The sequence below is a fragment of the Petromyzon marinus genome, chromosome 65 (assembly GCF_048934315.1).
Source record: "Petromyzon marinus isolate PM22_M1 ecotype Great Lakes invasive population chromosome 65, UKy_Petmar_22M1.pri1.0, whole genome shotgun sequence".
In the NCBI taxonomy this organism is placed as follows: Eukaryota; Metazoa; Chordata; class Hyperoartia; order Petromyzontiformes; family Petromyzontidae; genus Petromyzon; species Petromyzon marinus.
In genome coordinates, this window is record NC_133731.1 from 6,742,384 (window position 1) to 6,762,096 (window position 19,713).

At 48.5% G+C, this 19,713-nt stretch overlaps 1 protein-coding gene across 1 annotated transcript in view; it reads left to right on the forward strand.

Moving 5' to 3' along the window:
• The first annotated feature begins 1,166 nt into the window (after nt 1–1,166).
• The window catches only part of LOC116956466 (uncharacterized), a 36,788-nt gene continuing 18,241 nt past the window's right edge, over nt 1,167–19,713 (forward strand). Inside the window, exon 1 of the mRNA XM_032978128.2 lies at nt 1,167–1,454. The gene's annotated coding sequence lies outside the window, so the exon portion shown is untranslated. The remainder of the gene's footprint in view (nt 1,455–19,713) is intronic.

Here is a 19,713-nt window from a genome sequence, read left to right on the forward strand (position 1 = left end):
TCATCATCACCATCATCACCATCATCATCACCATCATCATCACTATCATCACCATCATCACCACCATCACCACCACCATCACCATCATCACCATCACCATCATCACCACCACCATCATCATCATCACCATCACCACCACCATCATCATCACCATCACCACCATCATCATCACCATTACCACCACCATCATCACCACCATCATCACCATCATCACCACCATCATCATCACCACCATCACCACCACCATCACCACCACCATCACCACCACCACCATCACCATCACCACCACCATCACCACCACCATCACCATCATCACCACCATCACCATCACCACCATCATCATCACCACCATCATCATCATCACCATCATCACCATCATCACCATCATCATCACCATCATCACAACCACCATCATCACCACCATCACCACCACCATCATCACCACCATCACCACCATCACCATCACCACCATCATCACCACCATCATCACCACCATCATCATCACCATCATCACCATCATCACCACCATCACCACCATCACCATCATCACCACCACCATCACCACCATCATCACCATCACCACCACCATCACCACCATCATCATCATCATCACCATCATCACTACCATCACCACCACCATCATCACCATCACCACCATCATCACCACCATCACCACCACCACCAACACCACCCCCAACCCTACCCCCACCACCACCACCACCCCCACCCTACCCCCACCACCACCACCAACACCACCCCCCCACCCTACCCCCACCACCACCCCCACCACCACCCCACCACCACCACCCCCACCACCTCCACCCCCACCACCACCCCCACCACCACCCCCCACCAACACCGCTGATGAGACGGTAAATGTCTAAACCCGTCCCAGAGTTTGCGCGTATTGAATCAACACCGGCTGATGAAACAACGAACGTCAAAGCCCGTCCCAGAGTTCGGGGCGCGTTGAATGAACGTCAGAAACCGCGTTATATCACGCCGCCCTGAATATAACTCCCGGAGAATCGTCGCGACTACGCTCCGTCACGGGCTCACGTTTCCCCGGCAAGCCTCTCACTGATTGGTCAGAGAGCCGGCGATCGAGGCTACTTGACAACACCATTAGCTCGGCCCACAGAACCTTTGCCCCCCCCACCCCTGGCATTACTGTGAGAGGCTCTTTGCCTTGCTGGCGAAAAAACCTCCCCCTTCCCTCCCCCGATTTCACACCTTGCTACCAGCACCAGCACCACCATCAACCCACCCACCCACCTCTCCATCCCACCCACCCACCTCTCCATCCCACACACACACAGCACGGACACACACAAGTCCGCCCACAGTACTTCGGGGTTATGTTAGGGGAGGGTAGGAGGCTTATTTGTCACCATCATTTCGCCTGGATCAAGAGTCGATCGGGTTGAACGACTTCTGGCCGTCTTCCTACTCCGGTAAGGGGTTTTTTTTTCATCATCTCTCTCTCTCTATCTGGACATTGTTGTTTCGTAAAAGCCCGCTCATGTTTACTGCTCATCACGACACTGTCATCATCATCATCATCTTCTTCTTGTTCATGTTCAACGGCAGTGGTATCGTCGTCGTCATCATCTTCAGCGGCAGTTTCATCAGAAGCGGCAGCAGTTTCATCATCATCAGCGGCAGTATAATCATAATCGTCAGCAGTATCATCAGCAGTATCATCAGCAGTATCATCATCAGCATCATCACTATCAGCATCATGACCATCATCGGCACCACCACCACCATCATCATCCGCAGTATCATCATCAGTATCAGCATCATCATCATCAGCGCAGCTGGCGTGTGCGGTCACAGGCTCCCAGCTTACGGCCTCCTGGCTGTGTGTGGACTTGGGGGGGGGGGGGGTGAAGCAAAGGAGTCGAGCGGCCGCTCAACGATGCACCAAAGGTCCCCCGTGTAGCCTGTAGCAGAGTGTCGGGGCAAGTGCTGCTAGCGAGGAGCACCTGTGAAGGCTACCGGCACGGTGGCACACACGGGAGTGGGTGGGGTGGCCAGCAACCACGCCCGGCCGCCTTTGTCTCCCCGAGTGGCGATGGGTTTTTTGTTTTTTACGCGCACCGCACCCAGGTGCTCATTCGATGCTGAGTCGACCCTAGGGGTGACCCAGACCCTGTGCAGATTTAATTATCGATCACCGGTATTGGCCGTGAGCGGGGATCGAACTCGGGTCGCCGGGTTCCTAGCGCAGCGCTAACCGCTTCGGCACCGCACGGACACACAAGACAAAGATCCCCCGTGTAGCCTTTAACAGACTGTTGGGGCAAGTGCTGTAGGCGATTTGCGCCTTCGAAGGCCGGCACGGCACACGAGTGGACACACACACGCACACACGCACGCGCACACGATTTCCCGCTCACGTCCAACACCATTGACAGATTATCTGCACCGGTCCTGGGCCACCCCTAGGTCGACTCAGCCTCAAATGAATACCTTGTGTGCGGCGCGTAAAACAATAAAAAGAAGACATCGCCACTGGGGGAAGACAAAGGCGGCCGGGAGTGGTTTCCGGCCACCTCCACGTTGTGCCCTGACGGCCTTCGTCGTTGTTGCTTCTACTCGCCGCGACTCGCTCAGCACTTGCCCCACAGTCTTGCCGCAGGCTACCTGGGGAACCTTTGCCTCAGTTTGTGTCACGAATATTTGTGCGAGTTTGAGGAACTGGAGCCTGGCGTGTGCGTGGTGTCGTAATCGTTATCTGGAGGTTTGCGGCAAGTCTCTCTGTGCGCGCGTGTGTGTGTGCACAATGAAGTTGAGTCATGCAAACAGAGCCTTAGCATTCACACCCTCCCCCCTACACCAAATATATAAAGGTCCCCCGTGTAGCCTGTAACAGGCCATCGGGGCAAGTGCTGTTAGCGAGTAGCAGCAGCAACCTGTGAAGGCTACCGGAACTGTGGCACACGAGGGGGTGGGTGGCCAGCATCACGCCCGGCCGCCTTTATCTCCCTCGTGGCGATGTTTTTGCACATCACACCGGGGTACTCGTTTGAGGCTGAGTCGACCTAGGGGAGGGCACAGGACCGGTTCAGATAATCTGTCACCGGTGTTGGCCGTGAGCGGGAATCGAACTCGGGTGACCCGTGGGGTTGGTAGGGCACCACCCACCCACCATCACCACCACCCACCATCACCACCACCCACCCACCATCACCACCACCCACCATCACCACCACCCACCCACCATCACCACCACCCACCATCACCACCACCCACCATCACCACCACCCACCCACCATCACCACCACCCACCATCACCACGACCCACCCACCATCACCACCACTCACCCACCATCACCACCCACCATCACCACCATCGCCGACCCACCACCTATCCACCCACCCACCATCACCACCCACCCACCATCACCACCCACCATCACCACCCACCCATCGCCAATCACCACCCACCATCACCACCCACCATCACCACCCACCCAAAATGAAAACCCGTTTCACCTGTTGAGCCGAGAGAGATTAACGCGTGGAATGTGGAACAGCAACCAAAGCACGAAATCGGATTCAAGGATAATTTATGTTCAACAAGACAAGTCTCTTGGAAACACTGCAAACGCGTACACACACCACACACACACACACCACACACATATATATACACGCAGTACTGTGTGTATATATACTGTGTATAAAGTGTGTATATACACACAGCACTGTACTGTGCGCAATCGGACGCACGTGGGGGTGGGAGTCAAACGGCGGCTTGGCATCTGAATTTTGGAATTTCTTTCGGACTGCATGTAGCCCAAGCGTGGTTAATCGGAGGTGCGGGGGAAGGACAACAAACTATGGGTCTCTGTGTGAGTCTGTGGGTCTCTGTGTGAGTTTATGGGTCTGTGTGATGCTGTGGGTCTCTGTGTGAGTCTGTGGGTCTCTGTGTGAGTTTATGGGTCTCTGTGTGATGCTGTGGGTCTCTGTGCGAGTCTATAGGTCTCTGTGTGAGTCTATGGGTCTCTGTGTGAGTCTGTGGGTCTCTGTGTGAGTCTGTGGGTCTCTGTGTGAGTCTATGGGTCTCTGTGTGAGTCTGTGGGTCTCTGTGTGAGTCTATGGGTCTCTGTGTGAGTCTATGGGTCTCTGTGTGAGTCTATGGGTCTCTGTGTGAGTCTATGGGTCTCTGTGTGAGTCTATGCGTCTCTGTGTGAGTCTATGGGTCTCTGTGCTGGTCTGTGGGTCTCTGTGTGAGTCTATGTATGTTGAACTTCTTTCACACCGCACGTAGCCCCCACCACGCTAATCGGAGGTGCGAGAGAAGGACAACAAACTAAACACAACAACACAACAACAACAACAAAAAGCAGTTCCACAGTCGTGGATTCACGCGAGGCTGCCTCCGCTGCTGATGAGACACTTGAGTGTCGAAACCGGTCCCAGAGGAACCGGTTTCCTTGGTCTCGACCCACCGACGCTCTCTCCCAGAAGGGAGCCCGTGTCGCTGATGGGATGTGTTAACACAAACCGCGGTCGTTTCAAGATCACGCGGAGGGACAGTTGTTGCGACAGTGCGTCCGGCTCTATAGCTAGCGAGTTGCATAGCTTCGCCGTTGCGTTAAACGTATAGGGGGCCGTCCATAAATGACGTCACGCACCGGGGGGGGGTCAGACATTTGTGACGATGTGTGACGGGGGGGGGGAGAAATGTGACGTCAGATCAAAATGCAGCAACTTTCAATAAATATAGACAAACACGTTCTGCTTAATTAAATAGACTTTTTTAAAAAATGTTTTCTACTACAACATCAGAGTGCAGCGCCACATTAAATACGCACTACAATGACAATAGTTTAAAGCGATTTTAAGCATTTTTTTAGGGGGGGGCAGAGCTTTGTGACGTCATATGAGGGGGGGGTCTGACTTTTTGTGACGCCGTGTGACGAGGTGGTGGTGGGGGAGGGGGGGTCAAAAATCGTCCAAAATCGCGTGACGTCATTTATGGACGCCGCCCCCCCCCCTCCCCTCCCCCTTTACTAGCGGTGGCATTTAAAGAGTTGATGGGTGGCGTCGAAAGCAGCAGATCTTAGTGTGCTACAGATGCGGAGACTTCGCCGTAGAGTCTCAGATTACCGCAGAATTCAGAGTTCCAAGACACAACAGTTTGGGCAGCCGCTGTTGTGCTCGCGTGTTTTGTGCCAGACCAGATGTGCGCGTAACTTTGCTGACATCGCGCGTGCATTGGCGGGGGCGTCTTATAATCCAGAGAATAAGGGGCGTTACTTCGTGATATATCAACAATAAGTATTTTTTTTTTAAACAGTCTTATAATCCAGAGAATAAGGGGCGTTATTTCGTGATATATCAACAATAAGTAATATTTTTCTTTAAAACAGTCTTATAATCCAGAGAATAAGGGGCGTTACTTGGTGATATATCAACAATAAGTAATTTTTTTTTTAAAGTCTTATAATCCAGAGAATAAGGGGCGTTACTTGGTGATATATCAACAATAAGTAATATTTTTTTTTTAAAACAAAACACTTTTTTTAAAACACACTTTTATTAAATGTACCGTACTAGTAGTGGAAGAACTTCACGATTCGAGGAAGTGGCCACGAAGCTTGCCACGACGTTAGGGGACCCGTGGTGATTTACAGCCAACGTCAGTTGAGCGTGGACAATTAGAGCCAAGCCGAAACATAACATATAAAAAATAATGTTTAAAATATAGATTTTGTAATGATAGAATATAGTATTGTCATCATTATGACATAAGTATGCCAAGTTTGCAGTCGATACCACATTGGGAAGTGGGTAAAAATTGAGTTACAAGATTTGAGGATACAACAACAGACAAAGTGAGTTAAATAACAAGTGTGTAATAATAATAACAACAACAAAAACAAAACGCTGGCTGGCTGGACTAACGGGTTAAAGGTTACTGCTTGGGCTGGACGGAGGGACAATCTAAACTAAACTATTACGACTGACCTATTTTATTTCTAAAGAATTAATGCTTTCGTGACTGCATAAATTACTCGTTGGTTTTTTTTTCGGTAAAGTCACGAATGTAGGAATGCCATAAAATTATATTTGTTTTAATATAATTTCATGGTATTCCTACATACGTGACTCTACCGAAAAAACCGATGAGTATTTTACTTCTACCAGGTAAGGCTCACACTGAGCTGCGTCACAAATGACGGCTCAGCCAAGTGGGCTCGTCATCATCATCATCATCACCACGTGGACATTTATAGCGGCAGCCAAAATACTCCGAACGCGTGACGTCGATTGCGAATAGTGGAGGGGGAAAACCCTGGAGGGCCCGGAGAAGAATCCACGCGACCAGAGGGAGAGAGAGAGACACGCAGACTCCAAATATACCGCAGCAGCAGCAGGCGTCAGGGTCGGGACCGTACCCACGACCTCCTGTATACCGTGCGAGGTAGTTAACATCTCCTAGCCACCGTGATGATGATGAGAGACGCAAACTCCAAATATACAGCAGCAGCAGCAGGCGTCAGGGTCGGGATCGTACCCACGACCTCCTGTATACCGGGCGAGGTAGTTAACATCTCCTAGCCACCGTGATGATGATGATGAGACACGCAGACTCCAAATATACAGCAGCAGCAGGCGTCAGGCTCGGGATCGTACCCACGACCTCCTGCATACCGGGCGAGATAGTTAACATCTCATAGCCACCGTGATGATGATGAGAGACGCAGACTCCAAATATACAGCAGCAGCAGCAGGCGTCAGGGTCGGGACCGTACCCACGACCTCCTGCATACCAGGCGAGGTAGTCAACATCTCCTAGCTACTGTGATGATGATGAGAGACGCAGACTCCAAATATACAGCAGCAGCAGGCGTCAGGGTCGGGGGTAGAACTTACGACTCTTGGTCCGAACGGGCAACTGGACATACGGACCAGGCTTGTTCGTGTCTCTGAAAGTTCGTAAGTCCAATGTTCTTAAATAGAGGTAGTCCCGGTATTATTTTTTTAAGGCCGCATACACAGTTGTTGTTGTTATTGACGAACGTGTTGAGTTTGTTGTTGATGTTATTTTTGCCTGGGCACCACTGCCAATGCTGCAGCAACAGCATCGCCACCAACATAATTGGTGTTAAATGATGGTGTGTCTAAATGATGGTGTGTTTGTGTGTCTATTGAATTGGGACTATGGCCTTTCTTCATAGGCGCAGCTACTCGCTAACAGCACCTGCCCCAAAACGTCTGTTGAGGGCTATACGGGTGATCTTTGTCTTTGTGTATTGGGACTCGATAGATGTTGCGAGTAAGACGATGTCATGTTTACAGCAGCAGGAGCAGCTTGGCTGGCTGTTATTGGAACGACAGTGTACGTGTGTGTACGTGTGTTTGTGTACGTGTGTGTACGTGTGTACGTGTACGTGTGTGTGTACGTGTGTGTGTGTACGTGTGTGTGTGTACGTGTGTACGTGTGTGTGTGTACGTGTGTGTGTACGTGTGTGTGTACGTGTGTTTGTGTACGTGTGTGTACGTGTGTGTGTGTACGTGTGTGTGTGTACGTGTGTGTGTGTACGTGTGTGTGTGTGTACGTGTGTGTGTGTACGTGTGTGTGTGTACGTGTGTTTGTGTACGTGTGTGTATGTGTGTGCGGTGCATCGACCAGTCATCTCAGTCGGTCAACCCGTGGCACCTGCTGGGTCTGCCCCGTGACCTCCTGCCAGCGGGCGTTCGACACTTCACGTGGCCTGAAAGTGCACTTAGCCTGGCACAAGTGCCGTGGTGACGTCACCGCCACTTAGTGGCGAATAGCGATTGTTGTTGTGTGTATACAGTATTTGTCTTTGTGTGTCTGTGTAAATATTGTGGGGAGTGGTGGAGTAGTGGTTAGCGCACTGCGCTACGAACCCGGCGACCTGAGTTCAATTCCCGCTCATGGCCAACACCAGTGACGATTATCTGAACCGGTCCCGGGCCTCCCCTAGGTCGACTCGGCCTCAAATGAATACCTGGTGCGGTGTGTAAACATCGCCACTGGGGAGACAAAGGCGGTCGGGCGTGGTGCTGGCCACCCACCCCCTCGTGTGCCGTTCCGGCCTACATAGGTGCTCGCTAACAGCACTTGCCCCTACAGTCTGTTAAGGCTGTACGGGGGATCTTTGTTTTTGTGTGTATGAGAGTGTTATCTTCTCACCACGAGAGATACAGTGGCATGGAAAATATTCGCCGGTAATTTTAGTGGCGCGGCCCTTCAGCCTGCAAATCGTCACAGCGCAACACCGCACAGCCTCACTCACCACACCTACCACACTATACGTGCCATGGACGTTGAGTCAACGTCCATGGCACGTGGTTGTAACCGAACGAACGTTGGCCAAACGTTCCGCGAAATCAGAGCCACTGGATGATTAATCTGAAATCAGAGCCACCGGATGATTAATCTGAAATCAGAGCCTCTGGATGATTAATCTGAAATCAGTGCTGCTGGATGATGAATTTGAAATCGGAGCCACTGGATTATTAATCTGAAATCAGAGCCACTGATGATTAATCTGAAATCAGAGCCTCTGGATGATTAATCTGAAATCAGAGCCACTGGATGATGAATCTGAAATCAGAGCCACTGATGATTAATCTGAAATCAGAGCCACTGGATGATTAATCTGAAATAAGAGCCACTGATGATTCATCTGAAATCAGAGCCACTGATGATTAATATGAAATCAGAGCCACTGATGATTAATCTGAAATCAGAGCAACTGGATGATTAAACTGAAATCAGAGCCACTGATGATTAATTTGAAATCAGAGCCACTGATGATTAATCTGAAATCAGAGCCACTGGATGATTAATCTGAAATCAGAGCCACTGATGATTAATATGAAATCAGAGCCACTGGATGATTAATCTGAATCTTCATCTTTATTTATCGCGGAGATATCTGATGAGCTGCGAAGCTCTTTTATTTTAAAAAAATCACAGATGTCCAACGAACGAAACACTCGCTGACATTCATAAACGAATTACGTTGGTGGTGGCGATGCAATGGTGGTACACAAGCACAAATAACAACAACAACAACAACTCAACACATTCGTCAACAACAACAACAACAGTGTGTATAGGGCGTGAAAACAAAAAGATACAATAGGCGACGTTTCGAGCAGTGGCCCTTCATCATAGCACACAGGGAGGCCAGTAGAGAGACAGTGTGGAAATGATTAATAATACAAGTTGGAGACCACGCTTACTTGTTTGTACCATGGGGCGCTGATAAGAATGGCAGTACATTTAAAAAAAAAACACGTGATCTGATTAAGAGTTAATTTTAAATTGGCGTATGAATAGCTACACTCCAGTCTTGTAGCTATTGGAGTGTAGCTTTTCATCAGCAGCGTCGGGCTCACTTGAAGCAGTGCTGGCGAACTGCCCAGATCGGTTTCGACACGCAGCGTCTCATCAGCAGCAGCAGATTAATGATGCGCTCGAATCAATTCTGAACTGACAGATGTTTAGAATGGGCAGCTCCCAATGCCGGAGTGTCGCTATTCGTGAAACAAAATAACAACATATTCTTAGTTTTTTCGGTAAAGTCACGTTGAAGAGAAACAACAAAATAACAACACTTAACGCCAATGTACTATGCAGCAGGACCCAACTGACTACGGAGTCCTGAGACTCCCCCACGCCCCCCCCCACGTCCCCCCCCCCACGTCCCCCCACCCCCGTCCCGTGCTCTTGAGTCGTGGGTGGTTTCGACTCGGCTGAGCCTCATTGCAGTCTCGGCATTGCGACGCCATCAGTCGCTGAGCTGTCGTCATTTGTGGTGGACAGGTCGCTACTTAAAGGTAATGGGGGGGGGGGGGAAATAACGTTAAGAAGAAATTGAATAAAAATTTTGAAAAAATTCATGGGAAAAATGTAAAAATTACGTTATAAAATATTAGGGAAAAATAGGAACAAAATTACGTAAGAAATCATTAAAAATTATGAAAACATTTACGTACAAAAAGAATGAAAAAAACAAGAATGAAAACAATTATGTAAAAAATAATGTTACAAATAATGAGAAAAATTATGGATTTTTTTTTTTAAACGTATGGACAAAAATAATGCAATTTTTATTGAAATAATGTAAAAAATCATGAAAGCATTTACGTGCAAAAATAATGAAAAAGATATCGAACAAAAATCATGTTACAAATAATGAACAAAAATAATGTAAAAAAAATCAACAAACACGAAGAGAGGCCCTGCTTAGGTGGGTTCAACTCGTAGGAGGAGGCTTTCGCGACCAAAATCATCCATAATAGCGGTTTCATTTTGGGGGTTAGATGGCGTCGATATAAATGCGTCGTTAAAATCCCCGGCCACCACCCCAACACAGCCAACTAAGCAAGGGTTTGTGTCACGTAAACAGAACGTGCCAAAACGGGAGGAGGATTTCTCCACGAATCTGGCTGTCACCTGATGATGCCGGTTGCAATCGCTGGCGAAACGTCGTACTCGGATTGTGAATATTGCGGATTTGCTCTCCAACGCACAGCTGTACTCGCAACGAATGGGCACGTCCTGTTAACGTAAACACGATGTCAGGCGGCGGTGGCGGGTTTCACGGCACAACATTTATTTTTACGCGATCTGACCCCCACAACAAACAAAAAAAACCTCCATCGTGTAAAATCTTGAATTGTCACGCGATGAGTCGACGTCGAGTGCAGCATTCTCAGCGCGTTAAGGCTCCGTGGCTCACACAGAGACCCATAGACTCACATAGAGATCCATAGACTCACACAGAGACCCATAGACTCACACAGAGACCCATAGACTCACACAGAGACCCATAGACTTACACGTAGACCCATAGACTCACACAGAGACCCATAGACTCACACAGAGACCCATAGATTCACACAGAGACCCCTGGACTCACACGGAGACCCCTAGACTCACACGGAGATCCATGGACTTACACAGAGACCCATAGACTTATACAGAGACCCCTAGACTCACGCAGAAACCCATAGACTCACACAGGGACCCCTAGACTCACACAGATACCCATAGACTCACACAGAGACCCCTAGACTCACGCAGAGTCCCACAGACTCGCACAGAGACCCATAGACTCACACAGAGACCCATAGACTCACACAGAGACCCCTAGACTCGTACAGAGACCCATAGACTCACACAGAGACTCCTAGACTCACACAGAGACCCCTAGACTCACACAGAGACCTAAAGACTCACACAGAGACCCCTAGACTCGTACAGAGACCCATAGACTCACACAGGGACCCATAGACTTACACACAGAGACCCCTAGTCTCCCACAGAGACCCACAGACTCACACAGAGACCCATAGACTCACACAGAGACCCATAGACTCGCACAGAGACCCACAGACTCGCACAAAGACCCACAGACTCGCACAGAGACCCACAGACTCGCACAGAGACCCACAGACTCACACAGAGACCCATAGACTCACACAGAGACCCACAGACTCACACAGAAACCCATAGACTCACAAAGAGACCCACAGACTCACACAGAGACCCATAGACTTACACAGAGACCCATAGACCCACACAGAGACCCATAGACTCACACAGAGACCCATAGACTTACACAGAGACCCATAGACTCACACAGAGACACATAGACTCACACAGAGACCCATAGACTCACACAGAGACCCATAGACTCACACAGAGACCCATAGACTCACACAGAGACCCATAGACTCACACAGAGACCCACAGACTCACCACACAGAGACCCATAGACTCACCACACAGAGACCCATAGACTCATCACACAGAGTGGTGGTGGTAGTGGTGGTAGTGGTGCTGATAGTGGTGGTGGTAGTGGTGCTAATAGTGGTGGTAGTGGTAGTGGTGCTAATAGTGGTGGTGGTAGTGGTGGTAGTGGTGCTAATGGTGGTAGTGGTGCTGATGGTGGTCGTGGTAGTGGTGGTAGTGGTGCTAATAGTGGTGGTGGTAGTGGTGCTAATAGTGGTGGTGGTAGTGGTGGTGGTAGTGGTGCTAATAGTGGTGGTGGTAGTGGTGGTAGTGGTGCTAATGGTGGTAGTGGTGCTGATGGTGGTCGTGGTAGTGGTGGTAGTGGTGCTAATAGTGGTGGTGGTAGTGGTGCTAATAGTGGTGGTGGTAGTGGTGGTGGTAGTGGTGCTAATAGTGGCCGTGGTAGTGGTGGTAGTCGTGCTAATAGTAGTGGTGGTAGTGGTGCTAATAGTGGTGCTAATAGTGGTGGTGGTAGTGGTGCTAATAGTGGTGGTAGTGGTGGTAGTGGTGCTGATAGTGGTGGTGGTAGTGGTGGTAGTGGTGCTAATAGTGGTGCTAATGGTGGTAGTGGTGCTGATAGTGGTCGTGGTAGTGGTGGTAGTGGTGCTAATAGTGGTGGTGGTAGTGGTGGTGGTTGAGTCATAAACCACATCGCTGGCTCACCACGTGCTCTACGCGCTGTCGTTGTGCAGCGCGCTCCCTGTATGGGGGTGGGGGGGAGGGTCCGCTCGTAGCGGCTGGAGTAGCCGATAACTTTCCACAACGTCGTTAAATCGGAGCCCAGCGCGTCCAACCTCAACGTTGCCAGCAAAGCCAAGCCTGGGCGCCACGGTGGCTAGGAGATGTTAACTACCTCGCCTGATGTGCAGGAGCTCGTGGGTTCGATCCCGACCCTGACGCCTGCTGCTGCTGTATATTTAGAGTCTGCGTCTCTCTCATCATCATCACGGTGGCTATGAGATGTTAACTCCCTCGCCTGGTATACAGGAGGTCGTGGGTTCGATCCCGACCCTGACGCCTGCTGCTGTATATTTGGAGTCTGCGTGTCTCTCTCTCTCCCCGTGGTCGCGTGGATTTTTCTCCGGGTCCTCCGGTTTCCCTCCCCCTCCACGTTTAGAATCTCCGCTTTTAGAGTCTTTAGCTGCTGCTATAAATGCCCACACGATGATGATGATGATGACCAGCTGCTTTCATTTGTGAGAGCCGAGTCGCTGCTCAAAGAGGGCTACGTGGCAGCTCAGCGTGGGGACTTACCTGGTAACAAATAAAAACCACTGTTGTTTAGAACAGTTTAAGCTCCGTTAGGCCAATATGTTATCGGGAAGAGTGGTTGAAGACTGGGACTGTGGTTAAACCCGCAAAATTCTCGCCACAAATGAACCGCCAATCACCACGCTGCTGATCTCGTCAAGGAACTAAAATAATATAATATATTTTTTAAACTTTTTTAAAAACACGCTTTAATGTTAATGTACCGTAATGTAAGAACTCCACGACTCCAGGAAGTGGCCCCGAAGCTTGCCACGACGTTTCGAACCGTGGGCCAATTGCAGCCAACGTCAGTTGAGCGTGGACAACTAGACCCAAGCCGAAACATAACATATATATAAAAAAAAAATCACGTTTAAAAATCTATATTTAAATTTTGTAATGATAGAATATAGTAATTGTCATCGGTGTGACATAAGTATACCAAGTTTACGGTCGATACCGCATTGGGAAGCGAGTTCAAAATTGAGTTTACAAGATTTGAGGATACAACAACGACAACAACGACAACAGACAGAGCGAGTTAATAAAAAAGCGTCTATTAATAATAACAACAACAAGAACAACAACAACAACAATAGTCCATCACCGCGTGATGGTCACCGCATTGCCGACGCACGGCGCTTCCAGATCGCGCTTCTGCGGCCGTCTGGAACGCTCTTCCCTTCCTATATCAGGAAGCAATTGTGAGCTGTGCTGCGCTTTTAAATCAAAATCGTCGCCGTCGTCCAGATTTGACAAACTCATTTCTTCAGAACTGATTGTTCGCCACGGTTGGATAACGTACGGCGCGAAAGAAGTTCAAACACACACACACACATCATCTTCTACTTCTTCTTGGTTATTTCGGTAAAGTCACCACGTAGAAGGGAAACAATAAATAATAATACGATAATATTTTATTATGTTTTTATTATTTTATTATTTCCCTTCTACGTGGTGACTTTACCGAAATAACCAATAAGATGAATCCCTGCAGTCACGAAAGCTTTAAATCGAAACACACACACACACACGCACACATATATTCTTAGCTCTTTCGGTAAAGTCACGTTGAAGGGAAACAATAAAATAATAGAAAAAATATATATAAAACGATAAAAAAAATTCTCACGACGGTCGTCATCAGGTGTGACTTTACCGAAAGAGCTAAGAATATGAATCCCTGCAGTCACGAAAGCTTTAAATCGAAACACACACGCACACATATATTCTTAGCTCTTTCGGTAAAGTCACGTTGAAGGGAAACAATAAAATAATAGAAACAAATATATATATAAAACAATAAAAAAAAAATCTCACGACGTTTCGACCGTAACACAAACGGTCGTCATCAGGTGTGACTTTACCGAAAGAGCTAAGAATATGAATTACTGCAGTCACGAAAGCTTTCAATCGAAACACACACACACATATATACACAGCACATGCAAACGCAGTTATAACGTCCGGCAAGCTGCTCCGCTTCCCCGTGCGCATTGGCGTGAGTATCAGCGACACACGACACGTAAACAATCGCCCGCGTTGGCTGTGCCATATTTGACCGCAGCAATGTTTCCATGCGCCGTGGGACGAAAATAACGCCGACCCAAACCCCCACCCCACCGCTGACCCCCACCGGGTTTTGAATTCGATGCAGACGGCACGAAGAGAGCGATGCAACCACGTGGTCCAGGTTCAGGCTCAAGAGGGGTTGTTGCTTCTCGTGTCGAGCCACGCACAGTTTTCGCCGAATTCCCACTCCGGTTCATTTTTATTTTTCTCTCTTGTACCATCATCCTTCCCCAGGCGCATGTCCTCCCAAAGCCGGCTTCCCTCGACAGTTCGAACGATGTCGTGAACCTGTGTATATTATCTAACCCTCGTGTTGTACCGTACGTACCTGTGTGTGTGTGTATATGTTGAACTTATTTCGCACCACCGTACGTTTTCATGAACCTGTGTATATTATCCCATACCGTGTCAACCCACACGGTTTACCCCGTATTCTTGTGCAGGGGAATTGAATTTTCAGGTCCAGACGCCGTACAAAACGTGAATTGTGTCTATTTGTGTGTTTCTCCGTTGTGATGGGACTTTGTAGGATGAACGTTGAGATTTATAAGGGGCACGGGGTGACCAGTAAGGTCTAGCATTGGTCTGTAGTAAGGTAGGGCACTGATAAGGGGTTGACAGGTTTGTTTGTAGTGGTGCGTGTACTAGTTGTGCGTGCACTAGTGGTGAGTGCACTAGTGGTGAGTGTAGTGGTGAGTGTACTAGTGGTGAGTGTACTAGTGGTGAGTGTCGTGGTGAGTGTACTAGTGGTGAGTATAGTGGTGAGTGTACTAGTGGTGAGTGTAGTAGTGGTGAGTGTACTAGTGGTGAGTGTAGTGGTGAGTGTACTAGTGGTGTGTGTAGTAGTTGTGAGTGTACTAGTGGTGAGTGTACTAGTGGTGAGTGTACTAGTGGTGAGTGTCTATTTGTCTGTGTTTCTCCATTGTGATGGGACTATAAGAATTGGTTTGTAATAAGGTGGGGCACTGATAAGGGGTTGACAGGTATGTAGTGGTGAGCGTACTAGTGGTGAGTGTAGTAGTGGTGAGTGTAGTAGTGGTGAGTGTACTAGTGGTGAGTCTAGTGGCGAGTGTACTAGTGGTGATGTAGTGGTGAGTGTACTAGTGGTGAGTGTACTAGTGGTGAGTGTAGTAGTGGTGAGTGTCGTGGTGAGTGTACTAGTGGTGAGTGTACTAGTGGTGAGTGTACTAGTGGTGAGTGTACTAGTGATTGTGTGTACTAGTGGTGAGTGTACTAGTGGTGAGTGTAGTGGTGAGTGTACTAGTGGTGAGTGTACTGGTGGTGAGTGTAGTGGTGAGTGTACTAGTGGTGAGTATACTAGTGGTGAGTGTCGTGGTGAGTGTACTAGTGATGAGTGTAGTAGTTGTGAGTGTACTAGTGGTGAGTGTACTAGTGGTGAGTGTAGTGGTGAGTGTACTAGTGGTGAGTATACTGGTGGTGAGTGTAGTGGTGAGTGTACTAGTGGTGAGTATACTAGTGGTGAGTGTCGTGGTGAGTGTACTAGTGATGAGTGTAGTAGTTGTGAGTGTACTAGTGGTGAGTGTACTAGTGGTGAGTGTACTAGTGGTGAGTGTCTATTTGTCTGTGTTTCTCCATTGTGATGGGACTATAAGAATTGGTTTGTAATAAGGTGGGGCACTGATAAGGGGTTGACAGGTATCGAGTCGCGTTTTAGTCATTAATAAAAACCCTTGCATGTGCGTCAACCTTCGTTCGCATGTACGGCTGTACATTTCTACAAAAACGAAACTATTTTTTTTGTTTTCTTGACCAGGTGTCAGGTCAACTGAGCTATATTGCTCATCGTGTGCCAGCCAAATTCTCTAAACGCGTGACGTCGATTTCTAAATGTGTAGGGGGGGGGGTGGGAACCGGAGGACCTGGAACAAAAATACACGCAAACACGTGGGGAGAGAGAGACACGCAAAGTCCAAATATGCTGCAAAGAGGTCAGGGTCGAGATCGAACCCACGACCTCCTGTCGACCCGGCGAGCTCGTTAACATCAGGCGAGGTAGTTAACATCAGGCGTGGTAGTTAACATCAGGCGTGGTAGTTAACATCAGGCGTGGTAGTTAACATCAACTGTGGTAGTTAACATCAACTGTGGTAGTTAACATCAGGCGTGGTAGTTAACATCAGGCGTGGTAGTTAATATCAGGCGAGGTAGTTAACATCAACTGTGGTAGTTAACATCAGGCGTGGTAGTTAACATCAGGCGTGGTAATTAATATCAGGCGTGGTAGTTAACATCAGGCGTGGTAGTTAACATCAGGCGTCGTAGTTAACATCAGGCGTGGTAGTTAACATCAGGCGAGGTAGTTAACATCAGGCGTGGTAGTTAACATCAGGCGTGGTAGTTAACGTCAGGCGAGGTAGTTAACATCAACTGTGGTAGTTAACATCAACTGTGGTAGTTAACATCAGGCGTGGTAGTTAACATCAGGCGTGGTAGTTAACGTCAGGCGAGGTAGTTAACATCAGGCGAGGTAGTTAACATCAACTGTGGTAGTTAATATCAGGCGAGGTAGGTAACATCAGATGTGGTAGTTAACATCAGGCGTGGTAGTTAACATCAGCCGTAGTAGTTAACATCAACTGTGGTAGTTAACATCAGGTGTGGTAGTTAACATCAGGCGTGGTAGTTAACATCAGGCGTGGTAGTTAACATCAACTGTGGTAGTTAACATCAGGTGTGGTAGTTAACATCAGGCGTGGTAGTTAATATCAGGCGTGGTAGTTAACATCAGGCGTGGTAGTTAACATCAACTGTGGTAGTTAACATCAACTGTGGTAGTTAACAACAGGCGTGGTAATTAACATCAGGCGTGGTAGTTAACATCAGGCGTGGTAGTTAACATCAGGCGTGGTAGTTAACATCAGACGTGGTAGTTAACATCAACTGTGGTAGTTAACATCAGGCGTGGTAGTTAACATCAACTGTGGTAGTTAACAACAGGCGTGGTAGTTAACATCAGGCGAGGTAATTAACATCAGGCGAGGTAGTTAACATCAGGCGTGGTAGTTAACATCGGGCGTGGTAGTTAACATCAACTGTGGTAGTTAACATCAGGCGTGGTAGTTAACATCAGGCGTGGTAGTTCACATCTTCGTATTGAGAGCGGTAACTCAGAGGCGATCCATGTGGGAGTCGTCCGGCACAGAGGCGCGAGATTTCCCGCGGGTTCGACCGTGCCACGCTCTCCAAATCTGCGCTACTTCGTCAATTCCGTGCCACGGTTTATGGGCGCGTGGGCCCTCCGTGATACAACAAAACCCACCTCAGCTGGCTCGCACTTGAGATGACCGGACCGGACGCCACTCGTCAGCGGTCGCTTCGCAAGCGCGGATAGCGCGTCTCGGTGGGTGTGTGTGTGTGCGGGGGTGGTCCAGATGTCTTGTGACACCCCCCCCCACCCCGCCGCCCCCCGCAAAATTATTGAACCCCTGACAATTTTTTCCCCCTCTTCGCATATTCATTTTCTGTTTGATGTGAATCTTACTTAAAAAAAAAAATCCGCGTTACGTTTCAGAGAATTAAAATGGTATATCCTTAGCTCTTTCGGTAAAGTCACGTTGAAGGGAAAACAATAAAACAATAAAATATATATAAAACAATAAAAAAAATTCTCACGACGTTTCGACCATAACACAAACGGTCGTCATTAGGTGTGTCGGTTTGCATTAATTTATTTATTTTTACAACGGTGTATTTATTTATTTAAAAAAAACCGTGACTTTACCGAAAGAGCTAAGAATATGAATCACTGCAGTCACGAAAATCTTTAAATAAAAATTTTAAATGGTGTTCACGCGAGCAAGGCATCTGGGCCACCCTGCGCACGTGTTTTCCCGCACCTTGTGTGCACGTGCTTCCGTGTACGTCCGTGGACACCAACCCGTTAAACTGCCGAGCTTCGCAGCTCATCGGATTCCTCCAGTATGAATAAAGATTCGCCTTCTGTGCGTGCGTGCGTGCGCGCGCGCGCACGCGCGTGCACGCGCGTCGACGCAGGCAGAGGGGCGTCACGTGGGACACGCGTTTACCAATCATCGGGTGCGCGCGGTGCGGAGCGAGTACATTTGCATTTTTTGTACGGGGGAGTAAATTGGCGTAAAAAGACGCGGAAAAGCTGAGCGTTGGTGCTTCGGGAGACGCGCAGAGTGGAGCCTTTTGCGGGGGTGGAAAAAACCACCCCCCTTGGACTTTAGACGGTCCGGTTGTACGGCAGCGGAGAGGGAGAAAAAAAACTGTTCGCGATGAGCAAACAAACCAGATTAACAGTTTAACACGTAGCAGGCGACCAATATTATTATTATTATTGTTATTCATAATAAAGTTTTTTGGGGTTAGATCGCGTTAGTTGTTGTGTCAGAAACCCTCCACCACCCGACACGGCCAATCAGTTGGGGATTTGTGGCGTGAACACAACGCCAAGTAGTTACTGCTTGAGAAGATTCTGGCAAAACCGCCCGATGATGCTGGTCGTGGTAATTACCAGCGAAACGTCACGGCACTCAGATTGTAAACGTTGTGGATTCACACTCCAACACACACACCGGTGGGCTGAAGTAGTACACTACACTACACACTACTATACTATACACTACACTAATATACACTACTATACACTACACTACTATACACTACACTATACACTACACTATACACTACACTACTATACACTACACTACTATACACTACACTATACACTACACTATACACTACACTACTATACACTACACTACTACACTATACACTACACTATACACTACACCATACACTACACTATACACTATACTAGTAACGATTTGGCGTTTTGTTTACGTGACAAATCCCTCACTGATTGGCCGCGTCGGGTGGTGGAGGGTTTCCACACCACATTTCTACGGACGCGATCTAACCCAACAAACATTTATTATGAACCAGGTTAACAACTCGCCGCGGAGGGAGTGGGGTTTGTGGGGGGGGAGTCGTAATCACGGAGGCTCCGTCCTGACAACGGCACGGAGGTCACTGGACAGGGGTCGGGCGGAAATCGTAAACAGACTGCTCTTTAAAAAGCCCGGAGTGAATAGGGCACCTTTTATTTTACG